Genomic DNA, 26,506 nt, shown 5'->3' with positions numbered 1-26,506 from the left:
GAGCCTCAGGTTGTGTTCTCTGTGCTCTCTTCCACAAATATAATAAATTCTTAGTGCATAAGAACTGCAATAATCAGGAGCAGTGCAGTGTTTGTTAAATGCATGGAAAAGCTTACATTTTCTTTAGCTTAGAAAAGAAATATCAATTTATGTGTGTAAAACACAAGCAAATCTAATATATGCGTATGTGTATGTACAGTATGAATGCTATAGAGGCCCAGTGTTGAATGCCTCTCCATCCTCCCCCGGGCAGTTGTACAAATCCTAAAACAAGCCACCAGATGGTCACCCCCAGGATACAGCTACTGAGGGGATGTACACTGGGAAAAGCAGCTAATATTAGACATATTAGAGCATTTCTCAAGGTACTTCCACTGACAGATGGCATGAGAGCATCTTTGACTCACAGCACAATGTGAGTGAAATCTAACCAAGCGCAGCACTATGAAAACTCTAGCACTCTATATTTAAGGCTAAACATAGTCCGAGCCCTCTGAAAGCATTCTAGACGTAAGAGTAATTTTTCTTTCAAGATATTTTGACAGTGGGCCCAGCAGACAGCAGACTGTGCTGGTTGCTGCCAAAGTCTAACTACGAGGTCGGAGACAACGCGTTCTCATCCCAGGGTGACACACAATGCCATTTTGTCAGATGCCGCCTGCGTCTCACCATTACGCACAACGTGTCTTTACACGTGTATATCTTGACGCACTGGCTGCTGTGAGGTAACAGCCTCATTTTAGAGGGCTGAAAAGTCTTTGAAGGGTGGCGTGAGTGTCAGGCTGACCATCCAGAAGATGGTCACATCTGAAACAATCTAGGGGGGATTGCTCCATAGACCGCCAGGTGTGCTCCACACTACCACGGTCATTGACACTACCACCAGACAACACGTGCTTTAGCTAAGACGAAACCTTGTTTTCACCCGTTTTCAATGAGACAAGGCAAAACTTCACAAAGGCATCCATCCAAAGAGCAGCAGGACTTTTAGCAGCCATAAAAAATGATGTAGCACAGACAGGGGCATGTACGCTGACAGATGTTGGGAAGTTAAGTAAGAATAATTGTTTTGTGGCTTTTGTTCACAAGAAGTAATCAAGTTACTATTAACAAAAAGGGTTGTAATCAGTAACTGTAAGTAAAAACTGAGTATAAATAGGACTGCCCTGTCCTGCCTGAGCCATGGCTGATTTCTGTTGTATGTTCCAGGAGCATCCAAGCGTGACTTGTACAGCAGCCCACCTTTTTGTTTACTGTTGTCCTGTGCAGACCACCCTGAGCAGAAGACAATCTGCTCAGCGTGGAGCGCTAATCTCTGTGGAAATGCAGCTGTTAGCAGCATGCGGCACATATCGCAACCATCACAGTGTCACGGTAATCTCTGTGGGGTCACTGGCAGCAGGAAATCAAGCTTAATTCCCTTGAACTGAGTGTGGGATGCTCAGTTTGAATAGAAATGTGTGTTTCTGCAGAACAGAGGTTCAGTGTGGGAGTTAATTATACTGACTGTGTCCTGAGCTGGGACACTGCTGACCCCAGAGCTATTAGAACAGAAAAGCCAGGATTATGTGGAAGTTAAACACAAACGTTGGTACAGATATTTTCCTTCATAAAGGAGCCCATGAAGTTTGAGCTTTGACAGTAAAGACTTCTTTTATTAATTAAACAGAAAAATAATTCACTTAGCAGTTTCTGTGTATACTGGTTTCACTACTAACCTGCATTTATATGTGTAGAAAAACTTCAAAAGGAAATCCATCAGCTGTTAATGTAGACCAGCGGTCTCCAACCTTTTTTGCTCCACGGACCGGTTTATGCCCGACAATATTTTCACGGACCGGCCTTTAAGGTGTCGCGGATAAATACAACAAAATAAAACTAGTACCGGTACCGAAAAAAAAGAAGATTTATTCATAACACACGTGAAAAGACCCAGGAAAACCGAGTTAAGGATAAAAACGATAACAAAATAACGCTGAAAACCGATAAAAACCCTGAAAACCAGACATTTCACACCTGAGCCTCAACTCTCGCGGCCCGGTACCAAACGACTCACGGACCGGTCCGAGGCCCGGGGGTTGGGGACCGCTGATGTAGAGGTAGGTAAACATTTTACAAACTGCTCAGTTTGTTCTAATTTGTTATTTATTTATTACCTGTAAATGAATAAATGTCACTGCCTAGTTTTCAGTTGTAGCCTTTTTATAGCAGCTGTATTTGTAGCATGTGCAGTTTTATCCATGGCTCAGCTGTAGTTCAGCGTCCTCGTAATCCCACGTGGCGTTAATGTGAGTCACGGCATGACGCAACAATACAAGGACCCTGAAAATGAAGCAAGTGAATAGAGTTCAGTTATTGTTTGTTTGTTTTTGTTTTTTTACTGTTACATATTTAAATATATCAATATCTTATCATTTACTGCCCTCACTATGCGTCATATGGAGTGTACAGACAGCACAGGTATGTTGAGCCTAACGTCAAACGTTTCACTGTGACAGGTCGTCCTTTTCCTTTGATCACTTATTCTGAACACGTGCAGTAAAGCTGGTGTGGACCAGATCATGTTCAGGGTTTCCCTGTGATAATGTCTCTGACTAGAATAGGCAGCGCTCGGCTGATTGATTTTGTGTAGAAAAGGAGTGAAATGATGTGTCAGCCACCCCTCATTATGTGAGTGCACACAGAGCTTGAAGCAGAAAGCCCGAGTTAGCATAGAAACTTAATAACTATTGTTGTGATACCCATTATCTCTGATGGGGTTCCAGGTTCTGTCAAGTCAGGTAAGAGATGCGATGGTGAACTTGTGCAGTGCACTTCCCTGGTCTTCTTGTGCAACGGTGGACAAACAAATAAAGACATTAATGGGTCTGTGATAATGAAATTAGACCCATTTTAAGAGAATAACTCCACACAAATTGGACACCAGTGCATATTTCATACAAACAGCTCATTAATGATCTGTTCAGTTTGACAGGGCATTTCCTCTCCACAGCAGCACAAACCACGAGGTTAATGAAACTAAGAAAAATGAAATTAATAATAATCTTTTAATTTTTTTCATCTTTCACTTTAACATGTTTAATCAGTCAACTTTAATTCAGTCCAATAAAAGTTCAATATCAGTTTTGTTCATATTGAACCAACTGACAAGAACAGTCAGCTCAGGGTGCTGGACAGCTAACAGATGGACAGGTGAGTTACACGATGCTGCCAAAAGTATTCGCTCATCTGCCTTTCATAACTTTCATAACGACCGATTCTTAATCCAAACGGTTTAGTATAATGTCAGTCCGTCTTGTCAGGGAAGGCTTTCCACAGGGTTTAGGAATGTGTTCATGGGAATGTTTGGCCCTTTTCTGGAATGAACTCTCAGCACTCTTTCACGAATGTTGGTAGAAGCATTCGTCATAGGTGCTTGATTTATACACCTGCGGTCATGGAAGTGGCTGGAAAATCTGCATTCAATGATTTGGATGGATGAGTGAATACTTTTGGCAATGCAGTGTAAAAAAACATAAATACAAAAGTCCTGATCCTTAGTTTGTGCTCGCAGAGTAAGTCTGCATTTCCAGTTGGATCTTTAGGTCCTTGGCTGTAGCCCTGATGTGCTGCTGCTTTTCATTTTGATTGGAAGTCCCATCAGGATAACAGCCTAATCAGTTATTCGTCTTTCAGCCATAATTTTAACAGATTTATTTCAGGAAACTGCAACTGCCATAACAAGCATGGATTCTACAGACTGATACTCTCTGGAACCCAATTATAGTTCAGTCATAACTGTTTGCAGCATCCTTCATGCAGTGGAAGACTTGATGTGGTTTTGATCATGATTAGCTGCAGTTCACCACCAGCATCCTGTTTGCCCCTTTGTGTCCCTTTGAAGTCTAATTTCTTTGACAACAGCGTCTATAAAAGTCATCAATGCAATGTTTACGCTGAATGACATGTTGAAGCAACACTGTGGGAATCTGCTTCTGACACTACAGTGGGACTGCTGGTAGCGGTCCTTATCCGTTCCCGGTAGTTACCGACCTCCCTGGTCATTACAGACCTTTTTTTTCTCTACCTGCCTAATGGTAACTCTGAATATTACCCATAATGCTTTTCTTCCCTTTTGCTTTGTTTGGGGGGGTTTGGGAGCTGTTCAACCTGTCGCACAACAAACAAGCTTAATGAACTTGAACTTACAATATTTGTTTAGAAAGTGCTTTTCATAGACAAACTAATAAAAATAGGAATGTTCAAGAATTTGTACAGTGTGGAAAGCATCAGTGTGATCAGTGTGGGCCTGAGGGTCTGAGGAGAGTCTTCTGTCTCATTACAGATAATATTTTATTTACTGGAAGAAGTAATACTAATACATATAACTGTATGTATTTAATGTATACATTTAAAGAGGCATATGTTTGATTTGAAATAATGTTAATTTCACTTTTGGGGTTTTTGTCTGTTACTCGCTCGTGTATTAGTGGGTTTAGTTTTCACAAGCATTTTTAAACAAAGGTGAACCAAACAGGTGAAGAGCTGTGAAGTGTTAAGAGTTTCATACACAGAAGCATAAAAGTTTATTCAATAGTGAAATCAAATAGTGAAGTCCATAATTAAATATAGTAAATTCCATGATCAGTTCAGTGGTCAGTGCTCCATAATTTTAATAACATTGCACGTCGTTCAGGTTTTTTCTTTTGTCTTTGCATCACCGGATCACATCTGTTGATATTAATTTTCCATCCACACCTCCTCACTGTGATGTTTAAGTTTCTGTGCTCAGAGTTGTTCTAGGCATTGTCAGAAATCATAAACCCTAATAGCTTAAGCTAAGTCAGGAGCTCTCTGAGAACCAGTAAAAATACATTTAGAGCCATAAATATTTGGGCAGTTACACAATTCTTGTACTTTTGCCTCTGTAGACTCCACACTGGACTTTAAATCAAACACTAAAAAGATGCAATACAAGTGCAGACTTTCATCTTTAATTCATGGGCTGTAATAATGCCTTGCATTAGCCGATTATGAACTACAGCCACTTCTTTATGTATTCCCCCAGATGACACTGTCTGTCTGACCTGTGTGTAGCCCAGCAGCAGCAGTGTGAGTTATCTGCAAGAGATTCAGGGCAGATTCATCGAGTGAGGAAAATAGTGAATAACATAGTCAATAAGGGGTAAGATGGATGCATTATTGAGGATCTTTAGCTCCTCATTAGAAACTGTGCATCTCAATTTGATAATATTTTTTATACATGAGAAACAGGTGCTAAAGATCTGCTTTATATGAGTGTCAAAGAACAGGAGTGATAGAAGACCCCTGATGCATACTGACAGCACAGTCCCCCAGAGCAACGGTTCAAAACTCCATTCAGTTTGTGGACAATGTACAAGTCAGTTAGATGCTCAGAAAATTATACCAATAAAACCAAATAAGAAAGAACGAAAGGAAGAAAGAATGCTTACATAAAGCACACGGTGATGTCTTTAAAAAACAAGCATGCCATTTCAATATGATATATGTTAAGATGTCATAATTTGGCATAATTACAATTAACGTGGCACACAGTATAGAGGAACTCTAAATGCACAAAGTCTTTGCAAAGCTTTGCCATCTTCCCCTTTTGCAAGGTCATCCAGTTGGCATAACTGGACCCTTCAGCACGCTGCTTCTGGCCCCAAGCTGCATGTTGGACATCGCTGCCAGCATACAGCTTGATGCTGATTAGCATCTGCCCAGTTTTGAAACTTTAAGTGTGGTCGTGCTGATGAACAAGAAGTGTTGGAAGTATAGCTCATTCTGTATAATTTGAATGAACTTCATGTGTGTTTGTTGTCTCGTGTTATGACGGGCAAATTCATTTGTCTTTCCTGCATTTTGTGGCAAAAAAAAATTCATAGCATGAACAAAATGAAGACACATAATATTTTAACTATCAATGTGGGTTAGGCTGCTGATAAAAATGTGAGTCAAGGTCACAGGACCTTTTGTATATGAGAGGCAGCAGCAGCAGTGTAATGGGGCTGAGTGTCTCTGCAGTGCTAACCCAGTATCTCCGCTGGTTGGGTCCTCTGGGAATACTGGTTTTCAAAGCTGTGAAATATAAATCTGCCAGAGCCCAAATCTGAACTACGCTTTAGTCTCAGCCACTCACGTCTGAGGCTTTCGGTGCTCTGTCTCTGCACTGCAGATGAAAGGATACCCTACTGATAATAATCTTTTTATAGTTTGAAACAAATTTGATCCTCACAACGGTGTCTCCTTGAAAGTGCATCTCCTGAGTAAATATCAGTTATCATCAGAGTCAAATCAGTCCTGAAAAATCTGTTATCAAGCACAACTTGCTCAAAATAATGATTCATGCAAAGTCCAGCTTACTGGCAGATCACTCAGTGATTATAAACACAAAATAAACCAAGTAGTTACACACTGGCTTTCAGCGCTCGGCAGTTAGCAGTAATTGGGTCATCCTTTAAATCACTATTCTTCAGAGTTGGTTGAGTCGCTGCACACTGTTTTTCAAGGACCTCTCTGTATTAGGTTGCATTTATTCCATGTATGTAAAATAAAAAAGTAGCCGTGTGACCCACTGGTTAGTCAGGAACTAGATTTGAAGCTTAAAGGTGAGCCTTTTCTCTGCCACCAGCTTTAACTTGACTGAGAAACCAAGCAACCCTAAATACTCATACAGTATCTGTAACATCCCAAGGTCGACATGCTGTAAAGCAAACACTCTAGTTTACTGTAAATGAAACTAAAATGTATGAACTTGCATCAAATGAGACTTAACACAAGTGACTGAGTCCATAAAGTCATCATGAAAGTCTCCCTCCCAGTTAGTATTACTGTGGTAGTATACAGTATGTATGTTTATGTACATATGTTTCACTTTTCTGCATAAAATGGAAATAATGATATTTCCAGATGTCAGAAAGAAAACCACTTTCAAACTGTAGATGTCCCAGGAACAAAACTGCTTTCTGCTATCAGGCAAAACAATCACCTGTAACCATCGATTCTTCCTGATGCTACTGTGTGTGCTACATGTAGACCAGCGCTGGTCTGGACACCAAATTATCAGGTTATCAAGGAGCGTATCTGAATATGTGCCAGTCTTCAGGCTTTGTTTCAAAACACATTATCATGACTAAGTAGCTTTGAAAGTGCACTCACTTAGCTCTGATTATCAGATGTGCTGGATTAACTGTTTGGATATATGAATTTATGGGCTGTCTCATTTGCAAAACACTATATATTTACCTGTATGTTGACCCAGTAATTCAGAGGGTTTTTCTTTAAAGAACTGGTGTATTTTTAAGTTCTTTTTCCTTTTCTCAAACTCTTTTCTTTTCCTTCGTCTTTTCTTCCGTTTCTCAAAAGGGCTTTTCTAAATTTGCTCAACAACTTTGTTTGTATTTACCCCAAAGCCATTGCCAGCACCACTGCCAGTGCGATTCAGAGACAGCAATCTGCCTTCCCTAGAACTTTACTTTGGAAAAGTCCTTGAACAGCAGGTAGGAGTATGTCACTGCCTATACACCATAAAGACGCCGGACGTACGGCTTCAAATGAGTGTCTAAAGTCCTGGTGGCCATGTGCTACCAAACGGCTTCTCCCAGATTCAGTGGGAGAATCATCCGAGGCGCATGGATATGTGGCCTGCTGTTGGTTTTTAGGTTTTGCAGACACATTTTGTAAAAAGTAATTTCAAACCAAGTTGAGAGGACGGCAAAAGAGTTCAAGGACGGCAATTTGACATCGATACACAGTGAGAAAAACATTTGAAGCCTGTATTTCTCCTTGTACCTGGAACGAGAGACCAAACCCTGTTTACTGTCATCTAACCAAACCAGTAACTCGCTCTGTGTTCGACCATTTAAGCCCACTTCAGACTCCCTTTGGTACATGTTTACAAGATCCATCATTTCCACTTTCTGTTCATCCTCTGGGTCAGCACCGCTCTAATGTACTCTGGTAGCATCAGGTCACACATTCCTGACTGTATAAAGTTAAGTAGGAGCCACTCCAGGTGTGACTGAATACTGGAAACCTTCGACACGAGCTGTTATTGAACCGGATCCATGCTCAGCCACTTCCTTTTCAGCTTCTTTCTAAAACAGATTTTACTGAACTGTCTTCTTCTTAATTTTGTTGATAAGTTTGCAAACCCACTAACATAGCAGGTAAGGTAAGTACAAATAGATACACAGGTATATAAAAACCTAAATAAATAAATACTGTTGTCGACCTCATTTCCATCTCTTTGTTTTGTAATTAAACTGGAGACATCAGGTTTCTCTCGTGTTGACTGAACTGGACTTCTTCTGACGCACAGAAATAATTTGTCCAATATTAATGCAATCAATACTAAAAGTGCAAAAAAGACTTTTTTTAATCAGTGCTCTCCTTTTCTCACCATGACAACCAGATTTTTAAAACATTTTCAAGTGCTTGTAAATGGATGTGCTGAAAATGTCTCACTCCTCAACACTTAACAATATTAAATAATTATAAACTCATCTCAAATCTGCCTTCCACTGGAAAATTACTGCCAGCTTCTAATCCGAACACCACCTCCTGTACTGTGTGGAATCATCTGAGTTCAGATTCCACCAAAACATCCTGATTGATTAGAAGGCGACGTGTTTGCCACAGTTAGTTCAGACTATGTAAGACTGGGATGTGCTGTTGCTTCTGATGATCATAACCCACAAACTGCACGAGTTCATCAAGGCTCGATTCTTAGGCCACTGATTTCCATCCTGTGCACACTGACTCTAGGTCAGGTTGGTAGCACTTTATAATACATCATGCAAGTTACACAGAGAGAAGTTGGTGAAATTATTTTTGTGCTAATGTTGGTTTTTTAAGTACATGTGAAAGTATTTAGACCAGAGAGTAAAGTTGTTGGTTAATAAGTTGCATTTATGAACTGTACAGTTGCTGTTGCATAAACACAGGTATCTGCTGAATTAGTGATAAGTAACATAGTAACATAATGGTAGTGTTTCACTCACCAGATCTGAAGCAAACATGTTTATTTCTGCTGCAAAGTGGAGTATTTGGACGTAGGACTTTATATGACTCACTGTTGAGACAAGCCTCGAGTGGGCATTAGAGGAACTGCAGTCTGTGGCATTTAGTTTTGTTTCATTTTTCAGCCCCACAGGTTGATGCTTGAAGAGGAGACATGCATTTGATTAAATCACATGAAATTAAATTCAGCTGATGTGTCTGAAGCACGACATCTCTGCCCCCAATAACAGAAATGATTGAGATCCATTAAGTGTCCTCTGTAAACAAGGCAGATAACACAAGGTCAGTGAGGGGAACACCTTGCATGGGTGTCAACAAGGAATACAACTTCTGTTAGCGTTAATTTTTACAGATGAAGCAGATGGAAGAGGTGAGGGAGAGGTGAGCGAGAGTTGGCCGGTGGCAGCTCGAGGTTGAGGTTGTGTAAGAGAAAACAAACTACAAAGAAGCAGTGAGAGCAGCAGCAGAGTGCAGACAGGCAGGAGCTTTCATCCTGAGTGCTTTCGGTTTTAAAAAAGCTGATACAATATATACACATGGGGTAAATGGGAGATATTCCCCAACCACGGAGGTAAACCGAATCACTAATTACACCAGCGAATGATGAATTATTAATAAACCAAGTAATTGTTTCGGCAAATAAGGGTTCTCCATGAGGAGAAATATTAACAACAGATAAAGTGAGGCATATCTGCAGTGCATCTATTGATTGCTCAAACAATGGTGCGCTACCTTTATAGAGGATATATGATGGCTTTAGAAATCTTAGATTCTGAATGAGCCCTTCAAGCTAAAATAATATTCAGTGAACTGTTTGACCATGCTTTACAGAACTCCCAAAAAGATGCTTATAGGTAGACTTGGTACTCTTTTGCCACCTTGTGCTTTCAGGTATTCAAACGTATTGCTTTGGTTAGTTGTGATGGCTGCTCCTGTTAGAAGGGGGCCTTTCCCCACTGGCTCATAGTGCTCAGAGAATAATTGGATCATTAGCATTCTCTCTCTCGTCTGTGGGTCTTTATAGGCTTTACATTACAATATAAATCACCTTGAAATGAACGTTGTTGGAAACTGGTGCTATAAAAGTATCATTCTAGGATAGGCACACAGTAAAAGTAAATAAAACTACAATTCTGACTTTTTCACTTAAAAGCACACTGCAAGGATGATGAAACAGGCATACTGCATGTGGCCTCGGGATTAATGAAACAACAGAGGAGCAGCAGATGCTGCCTGCAGCCCTCTCATGGTCTGGAGTGGTTACAGTTCTCTCCATGAAACTCAGCACAGCAGCAGTCTCGAGTTCCCAGGAGAGTGTCACATTAAGCAAATGTTTCTCTGGGTTCACACAGTTAGACGCAGCTCAGTGCTCTGCAAACAGGAAGGCTGAACAAGTCAATCCATTCACAGAGGGAATCCTGAAAAGTGGTACTTTAGTGTTGGTGATAAATAATAAAGGAGTGAGTCTTCAGTATCTAAGACTAACTGTAGTTTAGAGTGTCCAAACACAAGCCAAGCAGGTTTGGTTCCTAATCAGTTTTTCCTGAAGGTACTTTTTACTGTCTTAAGTAACCAATAGTGTGTTTGTGCCCAAAGCTAACTAGATACATTTTAGTGTCTTAACCTAAACAAGTAGTCTCAACCAATCCAAACTGACAAGAAAATGAATCATATAATTTGTATTTACTCACAGTACTGGTTATTTTCACAGGGCAGCAGTGAGGTGCAGTTTGCAGGTAGGACAAAATACCAGTTGCTGTTCTTTTAATGTAAGCTTATGCTTCCCAGGCAGTGGCTGTAACGGTAGACTGAGCTTTGTCACCTAAGTAAGGGGCAGTGAGAGGAGAGGTGAGCTTGTGCTTTGCTTTTAAAGCTGCAGTAGAAACTTTGTCACTGAAAAATGGAAGAAAATGGGAACAAGGTGTCAGCGGTACACTGCAAAATGTATCCTGGTACTTGGAGATGCTGAATCCATTTATCTGCACTGTTACTTTGACAGGCATGAGCCAGTGAAAATGTGTTGTTTGCATTAATAAAGGTCGAATTAATAAAGCCAAGATGAAGATCCCAAATTATGGTTTATTCAGTTTTCATTTTTCTCAAAGCTCTATGTTCTATATTGATCGGGGGGGGGGGGGGGGGGTCCCTTATGCTAGGAATTATGTGACGGAGTAACGGACCGCAGACAGCTGACATGGACGCATGCACGCACAACTGCAATTACACTCCACACTCTTCGTGCTGCGTTGTTGTCCCAGGCCACAGGGATGGACTGGGACAACAAAAAATCATCCAGGGCACTTTTACTAGAGACCGGCCCACCAGGTATTACAGGAAAAGCCATAAAGCCTTTGAATGAAAACAAACGTCGTTGTGACAGTGATGTACAGTCTTGTTGGTATATGTATGATTTCTATACATTTTACATCAGATAAAAACTTCGGTTGTAAGATTCAGATAATTATTTATTAAAAACTAGACGTTTGAAATGAGAATAAGAAAGTATTTCTTTGTGCCCCCCTCTCCCTGTTAATGCCCTACCTGCCCCCCCCCCCCCGGCAACACTTTGCTAGACCCGCCCCTGCACAGTTACCAGCTGTCAGCTGCTTAGAAAAGGATCCTGGTGTTATTTGTCTCTCAGAAACAGTTCATAACTTCAACTCATTCATGTCACCTAAAAGGTAAACCTGTTTCTCCATCACCTGTTCAGCTCTGATGATTCAGTAAGGACATCTCCTGGTTTCATCTTCATGTTTCCCTCTCACCACATATCCAAACTGATATCATGACCAGCAGCTTTACAGCTGTGGCTCCAGCAAACATCAGCTGATAGTAGAAAGTAATATCAAATAAATTCTAACAACAGCTGATCAAGCTTAAATGTGCTGCTGTTGTTTAGCGCGACATCCGCTGGTTTCCTCTTTCTGGCGCAAAGTGGGCGATAAACAAACAAGAGAGACGATCAGCTGATCACTGATCAGTTTCATGATTGAATGAGAGGAGAAGAGGCAGCTGTGCAGCGTAAAGACAGAATAAATCCAGCTTTGTGTCTTTTTCATTGTAGCTGAAGTCCGGGACAAACTGTGTTCCTTTTCACCTCAACACGAAACGCGTAATATTTTCTCTGAATACGAGACGATTACGTTTTTTACGGGACGGTTGGCAACTCTAATAACTAACCTTATGAATAAAGTTCACTATCAGTAACATCATAGCACCACCCAGCTGTATAGAAACTCCATCATGCTAGCTAGCACGCAGTACGAGTTATTGTAACTGACTGTAAAAAGTCAGCACAACGAAAATAAACTCCACCTTTAGTCATTTCCAACTTTTTAGTGACACATTACAAGGCGTGTGTTTAATATATAAAGTTCTTACACTCCCTTGCTCCACCCACCCACTAACGCAGTTCATAAGGCATAAAGAAAGCTCAGACCGGACCATCGGCTACAACCGAGGAGGACTGTTTATACCCCACAGAGGACAGCTTGGCAGAACGTTCTTTCTGTCCAGGGTGGCCATCTGTGGAACAGTCTTCCTCAACCCATTAGAGAATGCTCGACACTCAATTTGTTTAAGGCAAAGGTTAAAAACTGGTTATGGACAAATCAAGTGTGTGATCATGTATAAGTTGTATAGTTTTAATGTTTTATTTGGGAACAGAATGGTGTGTATGTGTAAGTTTGGTGATGGAGTTTTTATTATGAATGAATGATGAATTTTTATGAATTATTATGTCTATTTTTTATGTTTAAGGACAACAGATGGAAATTAGCCTTTGGCTATAATCTGGTATGTTTACATTCATGTAATGTTTTTTTTACATTTATGTTCATTAACATGCACTGTCCTAAATAAATAATTAAAAATAAATTTTAGCCTTTTTGGCCAGGGTGAAGGGAGTATCTGCCATCAAACAAGAAGACAGCCGCATGTAGCTATGATGATGTTTGCTAGTTCACCTTACATGCATTAATGTAATAACGTGGTTAGCCTACTCAACGTAAATTACACACGAACAACAATAAGCTACTCACGCAGAGAAGAACGGCTGCTGCTGCATCATCATCCTCATCATTTCTGCTACACTGGCAGGGCTAGGGGCCAGGACTCTCCTCTTCGGGTTCTTGGGGGATGTTGTTAACTCCGGGTCCGATAACAGGCACCACACCCGCAGTAGATGTGCTCGGTGTGAGGTCTCGCAGCAAGCTATCAAATACGGTGCATTTCTCGGCTTTAAAAAAAAACGCTTTGCGTCGCCAGGTGTTTCATCGGATGTGAGGTGTTACCTCCTTTGACAGCATCACAGTATCAGCTTAAAGCACTTGTTGCTGCTGAGTTTGCATCTTTTGCTGTGAAGTACAGCCAGACTTTGACCGCTTCGCCTTGGGCGTTTTTAATCTGTAGCTCTGCTCTAAAAGAACGTACGTACCTGGCCCCGCCTACTACGCTTGCAAAGGTAAAATGGCTGGAATCCAAAGTGTATCTCAGGGGAAAAAAGCACCGAAATAAAGCACCGAAATGTGCGCTGCTTTTCGGTCTGGTTACTACCGTTTATGTCAGAACCGGTGCCATCATGACACCGGATACCGGTACCCATCCCTAGTTAAATAGTGGGTTCTCGCGCGCTTGCGCGGTCACGTGAACCACATTATTTTTTGTTTGGGTTTTTCTCCTATTACGAGACACTGTACGTTGTCATAAATCATAAATAAATACATATATGATTATTATGGAAAATATGGCTGGAAATAAGAAAAGTATTGTTTTGTGAAGAAAATTCCCTTGATGGATAAATGCCTAGTGGGAGGGGCAAGGGAGGCTATACCTGGGACTGGGTGAGATGGTAACGTGGTTACATGCAGGCTGGTTCAGCCGCTTGAGCTTTGGGAATAGGTTATTTTTTATTTTTCTATTTTTTACAAGTTCCTTGTTTATTCTTTTGGTAAATAGTCCTTTGTGCACTTGGGAATAAGGTACACGCCCCAAACCCTACTGACTACGCTTCTATTTGTTCGGGACAAGTTTACGAGAGGACCCCGTGACAAACTATCACAGCTGTCATCTATCTGATGTGTTGGTGACAGACGGCAGAGTTAAATATGAGGGTGGTCTGCATTTTAGCAGCTCATCAGTTGTGATTTTTAGTAGCATTTCTCTTCCTGACAGTGATTCAGAGAATCTGCTCTGTCCTTAATAGAAATATCTGGGTCAGAATAACCTGACAGCAGAAATGCCAACAGCATCATCATCCATAATGAACAGCAGATGATAATAAGTTACCCCTCCTCCTTATAAAGGTTTTTCATTTTAGCAACATATTCAGTATTTCTCAACTATTTTTGCAATAAATCTTTGGGCGATGCCCCTAACCTTTTTTTACAGTAGTAGATTAAAATTCATAATTAACATTTCCACATGTTTCAGAAGCTTACACTCTCATGAATCTCATGGTAACTTTGGGCTTTTAGCGATTTCTTTGACCTGCTCTGTTTCCTGGGTGGAGTGACTGTACAGCATCACATCACTGACTGATTTTAAAAAAACAAGAATTGGGTTTGAATTTATTTATTTTCTCTCGTTCATGCAGGCTCAAATATAAACATATACCCTCACTAGCATCTGGTTAAATCTTACTTTAGTCAGACACTCTTGATAGTGTTGATACTGTTATTGTATGTTTTACACATGTTGGTATGGGATGTTGTATTTGTTTTAAATGTTATATACTTATGTGGTATGTGACTTTTGTTGCCATGATGCCAGGTCTCTCTTGGAAATAAGATTTTTAATCTCAGATTTTTACCTGGATAAATAAAGGACTAATAAAACAGTCATTAACAAGCTTCTGGCATAAGTCTTGATATTACTCTTCTTGGGAGAGTTCATTTAAACTGGTCGGTTTCCAGCACAGCGCCGTACTCAGCATTGCAGTATTTTCTAAGTGATGTCTCCCCCATGTTTTTGGTTCATTTCTCTTTCTGAAGTTTCTCACTCAGTTCCTCTCCAGTAGTTACAAGTTTGCCCCTCAACCCTGAAATTTATCACGCTGGAAAGCTTGCAAGTACTCAGAAGCAATCTTTTGTTTTGTAATCATAAACAGCTTCTGCGGCGGGGGCGTGGATTGCTGGCCTGCTGCAGAGGAGGGGTGACACAGTGAGCTCTCTGGGCGGCGGGGAGGCGGGGAGGCAACAGGTGTACGGGACTGTTAATGAGGGAGATGTCTTTTTGTGTTCCCACAGTGAGATGGACCAGATGATGCTGGCAGGGAGACGGAGTGGCTGCGTCCGAGGCGGGTGCCAAAAAAACGCAGATTATTGTCTAAATAAAAAAGACGCTATGCATAACCCGTGTGTGTGTGGGTCCTGTGTCACAGCATCCTAATGGCTAAAATCAATAGTGACATTACATATAACTTAGTATTATAGATCAAATTACCTGGTGAAGTAATTTGCCAAGCTCTGTTTCTACAGTACCATTAGCTGGGGCTGCATACGCTGAGGCTGGAGTGGAAAACAGGCAATGAGGCTCACGTACAAGCTCCACATCCTTTGAGTTTGAGCAGAAATCCAACCCAAGTACTTCACAGAAGTCGTTCCACAGGCTGTTAGAGGCCACCACGAGAGCTTGGCAAGGCCTCATTTTCTTAGAATAGACTGCAACACACTCTGGCTTTGGGCAACAAAGTGATTTAATACAAAAGAGTGTTATAAAACATTTACAATAATCAAATGAGTGATTCAGCTGATGGTGAAGGTGGATCACCTGACAGGAGCCACGTTGACACGTTGTTCAGCATTACTGAACGATCGGTATGATTGAAATCTGTACACAGCAGTGAAAAACTGCGGTTCTAGTTCATTTTGCTCCATCGACCATGAAGGCCTCCTCCCCGTTGTCCTGGGCAGAGCTGCACAGAGCCAACTGACAAGCCTTCAGCTGGATGCCCGATCTCATTTCACATGCAAAGGAAGAATGGACACAGGCCTTGTTAAGAGTAATTAACTGCACGCGTGCGCCGCTCTGCATGTGGATATTAATGCAAAGTAAAATGTCAGAGGAACACAGCTCTGTGGCTTCAGAACAAACAAGCACTTATTTACTTGTTCTTGAGGAGCGTCGGGCAGTGCCAGTAGATGACATGCCCGACACGGTTCACTGGTTTGAGATTATTCTGTCAACATGGTTCTCGAGCAGCCTTGAGGGTCGCAGCTGACACGTTACTTCTGCTCTTCTCTGCCTGCTAATTAAACAGTTTTATCTATAAAGTCACTGATGAGCTGTGCTTTATGTGGTTAGTATATTCTGCTTGTCTTCAAAACACAAGCACACAAATGCACTTGTGCTGTGCGTCTACTGTCGCATATGTTGAGCTGCATCAACTCTTTTTATGTTAAAGTCAGTGTTTGCATCCAAACATCAGGTTTGGTGGTTAATGATATCAAGAGTGGCGGGAAAATCCACATTAGGAATAGCAAAACTGAAAATGGAAAACTGCTCTAGTTTTACCTCTAAAATTATTACTCGTCCTTGTGAGACGTCAAAAAACCTTCATCAGTTTTTTTGAAAGGGTAACATAGCAAAGTAAAACTGAGTCACAAAGGACAGGAGCCGATCCCAAACTGAGCGGAAGTCAAAGAGGTCTTTCAGAAGAAATGCTTGTCCTGAGATTAAAAACCTTGGTATTTTTTAAAGCTGCATTTGGTATCTGCACATCAGCTGCACATGTGAGCAGAGCAGGTAAACATTTCTGAGTCGGTGTCACAGAGATGACATGAGCAGGCAGTGTGCGACTTTAAGCACGAGCCCAAGGGAAGCTCAGAGAGGAGTCCTTGAATGTCATCAGCCTTCAGGTGGAAAGAGTCTCCTGCAAACAACGATACGGGGTGTCTGAAACGAGAGAAAAACTCACCTGGAGTCTGACAGATGATTTCTCTTGAACTTGTAGAAGTTTGATGTGGAAATAAACAAGAAGTGCTTCAAGAGTCCTCTCACACTTATTTACCTTTAAAATATTTTGACTTATTACACCTCTGGTTTTGGTAAAAGCATCAGTTCTGATACTTCAACCGTAAGATCATACAAAAAGTTCCTACCATGTGAATAGCATGTGCACAAACAACCCGCGGCAGGTCGAATAACACCGTAGAATAATGACATTTTAATGCCTGTTTCATTTAGGGCGGGTTTTTATCTTTTTCAGATCTAGAGATGTGTGAGCAGAGCAGGCAGGAATAAGCAAATAAAAACTGGCAGCAATAATAATGAATGCGGAGAAAATGTGGAAGGTTAAAAAAAGTTTTAAAGCCATTAATTGAAAAAGCATAAGCCAGCCAATGTGCCTGAAGCAAAAGCTGACAACGGTATATTTGGTTCACAGTTAATCAGATTTGAATAAAGCCTTTCAAAAGCAAAGTTCAGAAACATGCACACATAAAGAAGGAAATGTTGAAACTTAAAAAGAGAACCTTTATTGGTGATGATAATCAAAGTTCTTCAGTTTTTTCTGTGCGTTTCTATTAAAGGTTCTCTGTCTGAGACCACCCACCCATCCCTCCATCAGTCTTCTTATCTAGCTCAGGGTTGAGGGGATGCTGGAGCCCACCAGCTGTGACGGGACGAGAGGATAGTCTATCTCAGAGCTCAGACTGCATCACTATTGTCATATTTTAATCTGAAATTACAATGTGATTGATTGTGAAGTAAATTTATTTGAAGAGACACTTAAAGTTCAAACTGGTTCTTTTCACTTTCCCAGCATGTTTCAGTTTTTTGGGACTTTTCTTCCAGAATATAATTTTTGTTGGACTTTCCAACACTTTCCACCAATATTTGTTGTTTTAAGTTGTTTTCTTTTGTTTTAACTAAAGTTACCTTTTGGCTCATCATTCCTGGCTGCAATATCCTGCAACCTGCCTTTGGGGTCTCATTTTGACCTTACTATAATGGATTGGTGTGTCCATTCCCCTTGTTCACAAATAATGAGAATTACACTGAACTGCTAGAGTTATAAATCCACTCAGGAGGGATCTTATAAAGCACTTCAGTGTCCATGATTGGTGGGTAAACTTTATAATCCAATTCTATAAACCGAACCCCGAGCAGAAACACGCAGCTGCTTCCCACAGCTCTAAAGAATAAGACTGTGTTGCACTTTAAACTTCATTGTTTTCTTCTGGATACCAGTACTCAAACACTAAAAAAAAACCATCTCTAAGAAACAACAGCTTCCAGTGGAAAAGCCCAAGTTTGAAGTAAAGAAGCAATTACCAGATATGACCAGGTTCCCTCACATGTTATCAGAGTTGAAATGAATTGGAGTCCAGTGCTGAAAAAGCATTAAAAGCTATTACACTTCTGTGGCTCAGGCACACTGTATTCCAGTTATGGCAGCCATCAGTGACCTTTTCACCCAAAATCTGCGAGCTGACAGACACAACAGTGCAGAGCCTGCAGCTGTAAGTACTCTAAGCTGTTGTACCTCCCTCAAGAACAATAAGAAAGACTGAAGTCAGTTTCACTTTGATTGCAGTGTAGTTATCTACTCAGTCAGTAAGGCTGCTACTGGGCAAGTCTGTCAGATACCTCAACACAATCAGGTGCAATTCAGGACGTTCAGCTGAAGTCACAAAACAGCTCGTTGTTTCAGACTCATCAAAATTATTTCAAGTAAATAACAAAACAAACACAAAGGAACAGAACAGGAGCAAATCAAAGACAGACAACAAAGACAACCGTGAGCTGATCATTCATTTATAGTTAACAAAATCTGGTTTAGAAGCACATAAGTTCTTCATAGATGAGTACAAATGTAGACAGAGACCTGTCATCAGATTGAGTAACGTGGCAGTTTCACCAGTGGATGCTTAGAAATAAACAGTACCTGTTCTATCTTTCAAACAGCTTCCCACGACCGTCCAACTCTTTCACATTATGATTTTTACAGCAGCTTTGTTTTCGAACGCTCCAGCAGAACCTGTTCACCTCGGAAATTATTCAACCATGAATGTGCGCTTGTATATTTGAATGGTCAGTCTGCCCCTGCTGCTGATGTCACATTGTTTTAAAAGCAGATTTCTTGTGATTTTTAATTGTTTCACAGAACAAGATGGCAACAAATACTCAAACTGAGGCTTCGGAATGAGACTAAAAATGAGCTGGTAATGCTAATGGCTATGCCCACCTTTGGTTTACAGTCTTTGTGCAGCTATCTGGCCTCTCGTGGAGTAGATTCACATCTCTGGTGCGACAGCAGATAGGAAGAATATTGTTAAATATTCGCTGAAATGTCTGTTAAACGTCTGATAAACATGTTCATTGGCACTCTAATTACTCTTATGTGGCTTAAACATGGCCAACTGTATAGCATTAATGCTAAATAGTAAATGAAAGTATGCTTTTTTTAACGACTTACTGAAAACTGTTCCCTAGCTGAGCATAACGTTAGTGTGACACTGAGCTCAGTCCCAGACATCAGCTGATTTTGGCTGATACCCTTCTGCACATCCTTCTGGCAAATCTCATCGATCTGATCTCAGCTTCTTCAGCTGCCTGTAGTTTTGCTGCCTCTGCAAGCGGCTTTGCAACTCACCTTCTTTTCAAGCTAGCCCTGCGATTTCTGCCATGATCAGCACTCTCTGCTCTCACCTTTAAGGTCAACAATCCTGTTTTGAGGTAACATAGCTTTTGTTCTGTATGTTTAAAGATTAGGGAAAAAAACTATTGTGACCAGCTGTTTTACAAAAATAATGAGCTGTTGTAAACTACATTTGGGGGGTGTTTTTACAGATTATCAGTGGTGCCAGTTAGCCACATCAGACTAAGTCTGATATACAATTATATGAGAGGCCGACTTCCAGATTTTGAGGCATTTAGTGACTATAAGTTATTTTGAAGAATCTGAAGAATATAATTTTTTCACTGACAAACATCAGATTTTTTTATTTGCAGCATACACAATAACACCACGGCTCAGATAGCTCCATAGCTATATATACTTAAAGCTCTTCTATCCATGAGGTTATGAAATTGTGAATTTTCGTGTGATGCCCCTGATTAGCCATTATGGCACGCACACTTTGCCCTTAATAGTGGTCTAATATCAGGCCTTGAACCGTTAAACCTACTACAGCAGAGCAGAGGAGATAAGACCCCTAATTCCAGATAACGACGCGTCTTTCATGTAGCCTGTCAATAAGTTAGTGTTTGAAGAGTATAGTAAGCAGCTATCTTCTAACAGCAGGTTGTGATAAGAAGACAATTACAGAGCAAAGATGTTTTGCTTATAGGCTTAGTTCTTCAGTCTGAAAGTTAAAAGACTTTAAATCCTCAAAATAGTTAAGCTGAAAATAATTGATGAAGAAGTTCTCCTGGTCAGTGTATGTTTAGCAGGAAGGGTGCAAGAATTTCATGCAGCAATTATTACAGTATTTCAGGTTTTTAAAGCACGCTGGCACATGTGACAGGGTAATAACAGCTGACTATTCTAATATCTGCTGTCTGTGGATGGGAGGGAGAAGAAGGACATTTTCAAGTTTGGTGCTGCAGAGATAAGCTGATAATAGCTGCAGGTGTACTGTATGGCAGACCTTCCCAAAGTGTGGGGCCCCATTGCCCCAGGGGGGGCGCGGTATGAAAAGGGAAAAAAACAAAAAACGCTTGGACACTGCTAGCACCGGGCGCCCACACAAACGCAGAGCAGGAGATGAAGCATCGCTGAATATGTTTCCAAACTAACTTCATTCTAAGCCAAAGACTAGAAAATATGGTGAAGCAAATCTGCCCTTTGGTTTCACCTGCACAGGTGCTGAGGTAGGTCTCCCTGCAGGGTTGGTTTTCCCTGGAGCAGCGCTGGGCTGTTTAGATCACAGACAAACAGGATCCCACATTCTTGATTTTTATTTCACAAACACTTGTTGTAATGACTCACTACTCCTGACATGTTGGAGATGTTTGCTCTTTATACAGTAGAGTTACAGCGGGATACAAATAACATCAGGCTGATCCTGCCACAGTTTGTTCCTCCTGTCTAAATCACGGACAAACAGGATCCCACAGCTGTTTATGTTTTTAAACCCATTTTGCACAGAGAGGCATTTTTTGAAAAATGTATTGACAGCAATGTTGAACATTATTACACAGGAAAAAAAGCAACTACATGTAAAATAATGACACCGTGACGCCTCTGCCTTTGTAAATGGAGGGACAGTAACTGCGTGTGCATGTAAGCCTGTAAAAACCGAAGATAGAGACAAAATACTGTTTATCTGTTTATCTGCCATTCTGCAATTCATCTCCTGTAAACAATAACGTGGCCACAGCGTGAGGTGGAAAAAGTTGTGTGACGAGCTCTGTATTCCTCGTAAAATGCAAAAAACAAGTTTTAAAAATCTCCATTTTCGGTGATTGGAAACGCCGTTTACATGGACGAAACAGCTGATCTTTCAAAAATACCCGTGTAGGTGCGGACGCAGCGTAAAAGAGTTAGCAGTTTATTTTATTACCACCTGTAATTTATTGCAGGTTACTTGTATTTGCTTAATTGTTTACTAAATGTTTGAGGTGTGAAATAAACCGCAATGGAGCAAAATATGGGCGTGTGTGGTTGGAGGATGTGGGGGGGGGTCACAGAGGAGAAGAGCCCAAATGTAGGCTGGAAATTAAAGATACATCTGTGCACTGTTCAGGAGGTTGTCGAAATGTTTGGAGAAATGCGCCATTATTATTTCTCTTTTGTTTTTGTCATTAGTAGGTCTTCAATTTTGAACAGGACATTTTGTAAAATGTGTTTTCACTTTTTGTTAAAGTTCTAATCGATAACCAAAGATAAACAGCTCTGCATAAATGTCAGTGCAAGAAAACAGAATTTATCCCAAACTGTAACCACCATCCCCAAGAAGTGAAATAGAGTTACAGACCGACCGAAGCACACAGACCAAGTTTGCAGCAGGCTGTCTGTCTACAAAGCCACATCATTGTAATTGATTTTTGTAGTTTCCTCTGCCACTGCGTTGCAGTTTGTTTCTTTGCTGTTTTCGTTCAGTCAGCGTGATGGTCACTGTAGCTACAATGTTTTCCAGATTTCATGGCTTTAGGCTTATGAGATGCACAGAAGCAGAGTTACTGTTTGCACTGTTTATAGTAAGCAGTGCGTTTCAGCACTGGACAGCTCCCCAGGCTGACAGATGTTTAAAGCTGAGATTTGGACATAGTGAAGCAGGAGGTAACAGTTAGTGTGATTCCTGTAAAAAGTCATCACAGCAGCTGAGTCCAGCTCTTAAAATGAAACTTGCATTCAGCTAAAAGTTGATAAACCAACAACGACATGGTACCCGGGATGTCCTTTAGTTTGTCTTCGTTTCTTCCTGTGCCTGTTGTGATGATTTTGTTTACCTTCTGTGTTACTTTGAAGGTTAGTTTTCTCATGTCTCACTTTAAGGTTTTGTTTTTTCTTTGCTTTTCAGTTTTAAACAGATTTTGAAGGATTTCTAAAATAATGTTTTTTGTTTTTATGAAAGTTGGTTGTTAAGCACTGTAGTTTCAGCTGCCTCTCAGCCACTCTCTAATGTGTGTACGTAGTCCAGTCTTTGTCTTTGTCAGATTGTCTGGTTTGTGGGTCCACCTCTCAGTTAATGGGCTTCTTTTGCTTGTTTTATTCTTTGAATTTTCTGTATATTGTATTCTTTGGTCGCCCAATAACAGTTTGCTTTTCATTGTTTAACTTGCCTGTGCTCTGCATTTGGGTCCTCTGATGTTTGACTGTTTTTATATGGCATATACTACAGTTTGAGTTTGACATGAAACTCAATGTTAGCCACAACTATGTTGTTATGTTATGTTCAGCTTGGGTTCAGGACACTGGACACATGAGACTGATAGGGCTGGGTCACATGACCTTAAGAAGTCCTTCATTTATGTTGCTATAGCTTCAATTTATCGGGAGGAATAATAAATAAATACAAAAAATTGAAGCGTTTATCCTTCCCTCTTTTCACTCCCCTGTAGATCTGAATGCTACTATTGTCAGTAGTAGTACATATGTCAGTAACCATGATTAATCAGCTTATTTCAGCCAAAGGATAAACTGCAGGGCTGCACCAAAGCCCAGTAAAAGGGAAATAACAGCGACTTTTAACAGTAAATCATGCAAAGCTACTCTAGTATTAGAATAAAAATAATATGGAGCAGGAATGACTAGGATATATCCCCTTCAACTAATCCTATGGCTAATATTATTCAGCCTGCAGCTGGCTGCACTTGTAAATCTGCAGCTTCTAAACTTAGTCCTTGCAAACATAGCTGCCCCTCAGAAGTTGTCCTTCTCGTATAGTTTCTGTTTTAAAGCAGCCATGTCTCTACAGCGCCTTTGTGTGGGAGTACTTAGAGCCTGTCTGCTGTTCAGGGATCAAAGGTTCTTTGACTCTTAAGAAACTCAGACACAAAGAGAAATGTAGCTTTGCAGCTCATTCCTCAAAATCACGAAGCTTTAAGAATTGAACTGGAACTGATCTGGAAAAATGTGTGACTCAATTCTTTGCTTAAAATACAGAAAATATTCATCACTGTGCTATCAAGCACAAAGAAGACCTCGTCGCAGTATATCTTGTCTGGGATATTCGAAAAGATTAAAGTGTAAAGCACCACTTATGGTCCCTCGAGGGCGCAGAGAAGATGACACCACTGAGGGCAGCACCTTTATGACAGATACAAAAATCATCAGTACAAAACAGATGAGTTGAAGCTTTGCTTTCCAGTTCATCTGAAAGAGTGTTTGGTTTGATTTCACTCTTGTTTTTTTTCTTTTGATGTGGTCTTTTTTTTAACCCGAGTTATTATATTTCCATTTCACCTTCTCTTGTGTGACAGTCCTGGATTGACAGGGTCAGGTCATGAACGCACACCTCTCACTGTTCTCAAACATGTTCGGCACCACCGTCGCATGCTTCGCCGCCACTCCTGACTTCTTAATGCAGTCCCACTCTTGGCACAAACGCATTTCTCTAGATCCATAGAGAAACGGTGCAATTTCTTCTGGCCTCCTCTGTACTGATGCTCACTAATTGTCACCTTTCCCATAGCATAACTGTGACTCATCATATGGTTTTATCCCTCTTAGTTACTGCAGCTCTGCACATCACCCTTGTTCTTAAAAACTGGAACCAGTACACTTCTCTTCTCACTTTTAATAAATGTGTTAAACATTTAGGTCAACGGTCCACTGCCCTCACTCTTAGATATCTCCATATCTCCGTACCTATGGAGATATGGACCAGCAGCCTTCTTTACACTCTTCATAGCTGTCCTCGTTTCCTCCAGTCCTCCATCTCCTCGATCTTTCCTCTCTCATTTTCTTCATTCATCAGCTTCTCAAAGTTCATCTTCCATCTTCTCAACATGCTCTCTTCACTCGTTAGCAGTGTTGGGTGTAACGTGTTACTAAATAACGCGTTACTGTAATTAAATTACTTTTCCACTGAAAAAGTAGAGTAACTGATTACTGTTCATTTTTAGGTATTTTAATTACAGTTACTTACAATGTACTTGCGTTACATTGTAAAATAATTAAACTCGCTGAATGTCATTATTTAATTTCACTAATTTATCTTCTAAACGTAGAAGTAAACTCTGCCGCTTTAACATCGCTGTAGTGCAGCTGCGCGTCATTTCGCGCCAGTTTGCTGCACAGTCGTTTTCTAAAGCAGAAGCTGTCGGACTCGGCTGAAGCAGTGGCTGTTTTATGACATGGACATATTCCCGTCTCTTCACTTTTCTGAAACAAGCAGACACGAACATTACAGTAATATGTAAAAACTATGGGCTGCTGTTCATAGCAGGAGTAATCTACTGAAGCGCCTGACACAGAGCATAGACGAACACTTCTGAGTGATCCTTGTTCATCATCCATGGATAACACCGCGGCAACTCCCGCTAAGCAGCAAAACCTGATTTTACTTCAGCAGCACAGAAAGCGTCTGAAAGTGAGCTTAAAGAATGATTGCAGGCTACGCTGTGGAAGAGATGCTGCCGCTGCGTACTGCAGAGTCTCCGTCTTTAAAAAATGTATTTATTATGTAAAGAGTTTAATTTCTATTGTTTGTCCACTCAAGGTTTAGAGGGATTTTAAGAAGTATTTAGTTAAATTACTTATTGAGTAATTAAGTTACTTTTCAGACACAGTAATTAGATAAGTATTTTAAATAAGTAATTAGTAACTAATTACTTTTTTAAAGTAACTTACCCAACACTGCTCGGTAGCATATTTCTATCTCAGTCTGCTGCTTATCCAGCTCAGTCTCTTTACCGAGCAGTACTTAGAGTCCCTTGACTTTGCCACATTTCTCTTTGCCAAACTCCTACAGTAGCTTACTCGTACTGCTGTCTGCTTTGACAGACACTATCTCTACTTTCAAGATCAGGCTTCAAACTTTCCTTTTTGCTAAAGCATATAGTTAGGGCTGGACCAGGTGACCCTGAATCCTCCCTTAGTTATGCTGCAATAGACGTAGGCTGCCGGGGATTCCCATGATGCACTGGGTGTTTCTTCTTCACTCACTATGTGTTAACAGACCTCTCTGCATTGAATCATACTTGTTATTAACCTCTGTCTCTCTTCCACAGCATGTCTTTATCCTGTCTTCCTTCTCTCACCCCAACCAATCACAGCAGATGGCCCCGCCCCTCCCTGAGCCTGGTTCTGCTGGAAGTTTCTTCCTGTTAAAAGGGAGTTTTTCCTTCCCACTGTCGCCAAAGTGCTTGCTCATAGGGGGTCATATGATTGTTGGGTTTTTGTCTGTATGTATTATTGTAGGGTCGACCTTACAATATGAAGCACCTTGAGGCGACTGTTGTTGTGATTTGTCGCTGTATAAATAAAATTGAATTGAATTGAATAACTGATTCAGAGCAGTGAAGGCAGAGCCAGTAGCAGCTTGTCTAGCATGCAAGTCTCCCATTAATCAAAGACAAGATCTTTATTCACAATACATTTGTGCAAACAGTCAGATAAAGCTGCTGGCCTCTCAGGATGTGTCAACGCAATCAAGAGAAGCTCCATATTTCAGTGAAATCAGAGGCTGCTTCCTGATACAATAGCAAACTGCAGACAGTAGTAGTTTGAAGTGTGGATGCAATAGCAGCCAATAAGAAAAGCTTATGGCTCTTATCACCCTTTGAGGTGACCGGAGATGGATCGCCTTCATTTGATTTTCATTGATGCCTATGTTTAGATTTGATTGGACAAGCAGTGCTTGCCTTGCTTGTCCGCACTGATCACCACTGGGTTACTAATAAAGTTTGTGGCTAACCAGGCTTGCTTATGTGACCCGGAGTAGGTATCTATTTAAAATAGGACAGAGCTGTAGGCGCACAGTCAGTTTAAAAGAGTTTAATTTTTAATACAAAATTAAAAAAAAAAAAAGAGTGTAACAGCAGCACCTAAAAACAATTAAAAACGTTACCTTATTAAAAACGATAAAACTGT

At 40.7% G+C, this 26,506-nt stretch overlaps 1 long non-coding RNA gene across 1 annotated transcript; it reads left to right on the top strand.

Annotated features, from left to right (window-relative positions):
- LOC120732702 lies at positions 1–25,121 on the top strand. The gene is made up of 3 exons (XR_005695652.1): positions 1–12; positions 7,807–7,816; positions 24,889–25,121. It is a non-coding gene; the product is annotated as an uncharacterized LOC120732702 (long non-coding RNA).
- Positions 25,122–26,506: the final 1,385 nt, after the last annotated feature.

This window comes from Simochromis diagramma, unplaced genomic scaffold (assembly GCF_900408965.1).
Source record: "Simochromis diagramma unplaced genomic scaffold, fSimDia1.1 OVJJ01000334.1, whole genome shotgun sequence".
Lineage (NCBI taxonomy): Eukaryota > Metazoa > Chordata > Actinopteri > Cichliformes > Cichlidae > Simochromis > Simochromis diagramma.
Note: the sequence above shows the minus strand (reverse complement) of the source record. Positions and strands in the feature narration are given on the sequence as shown.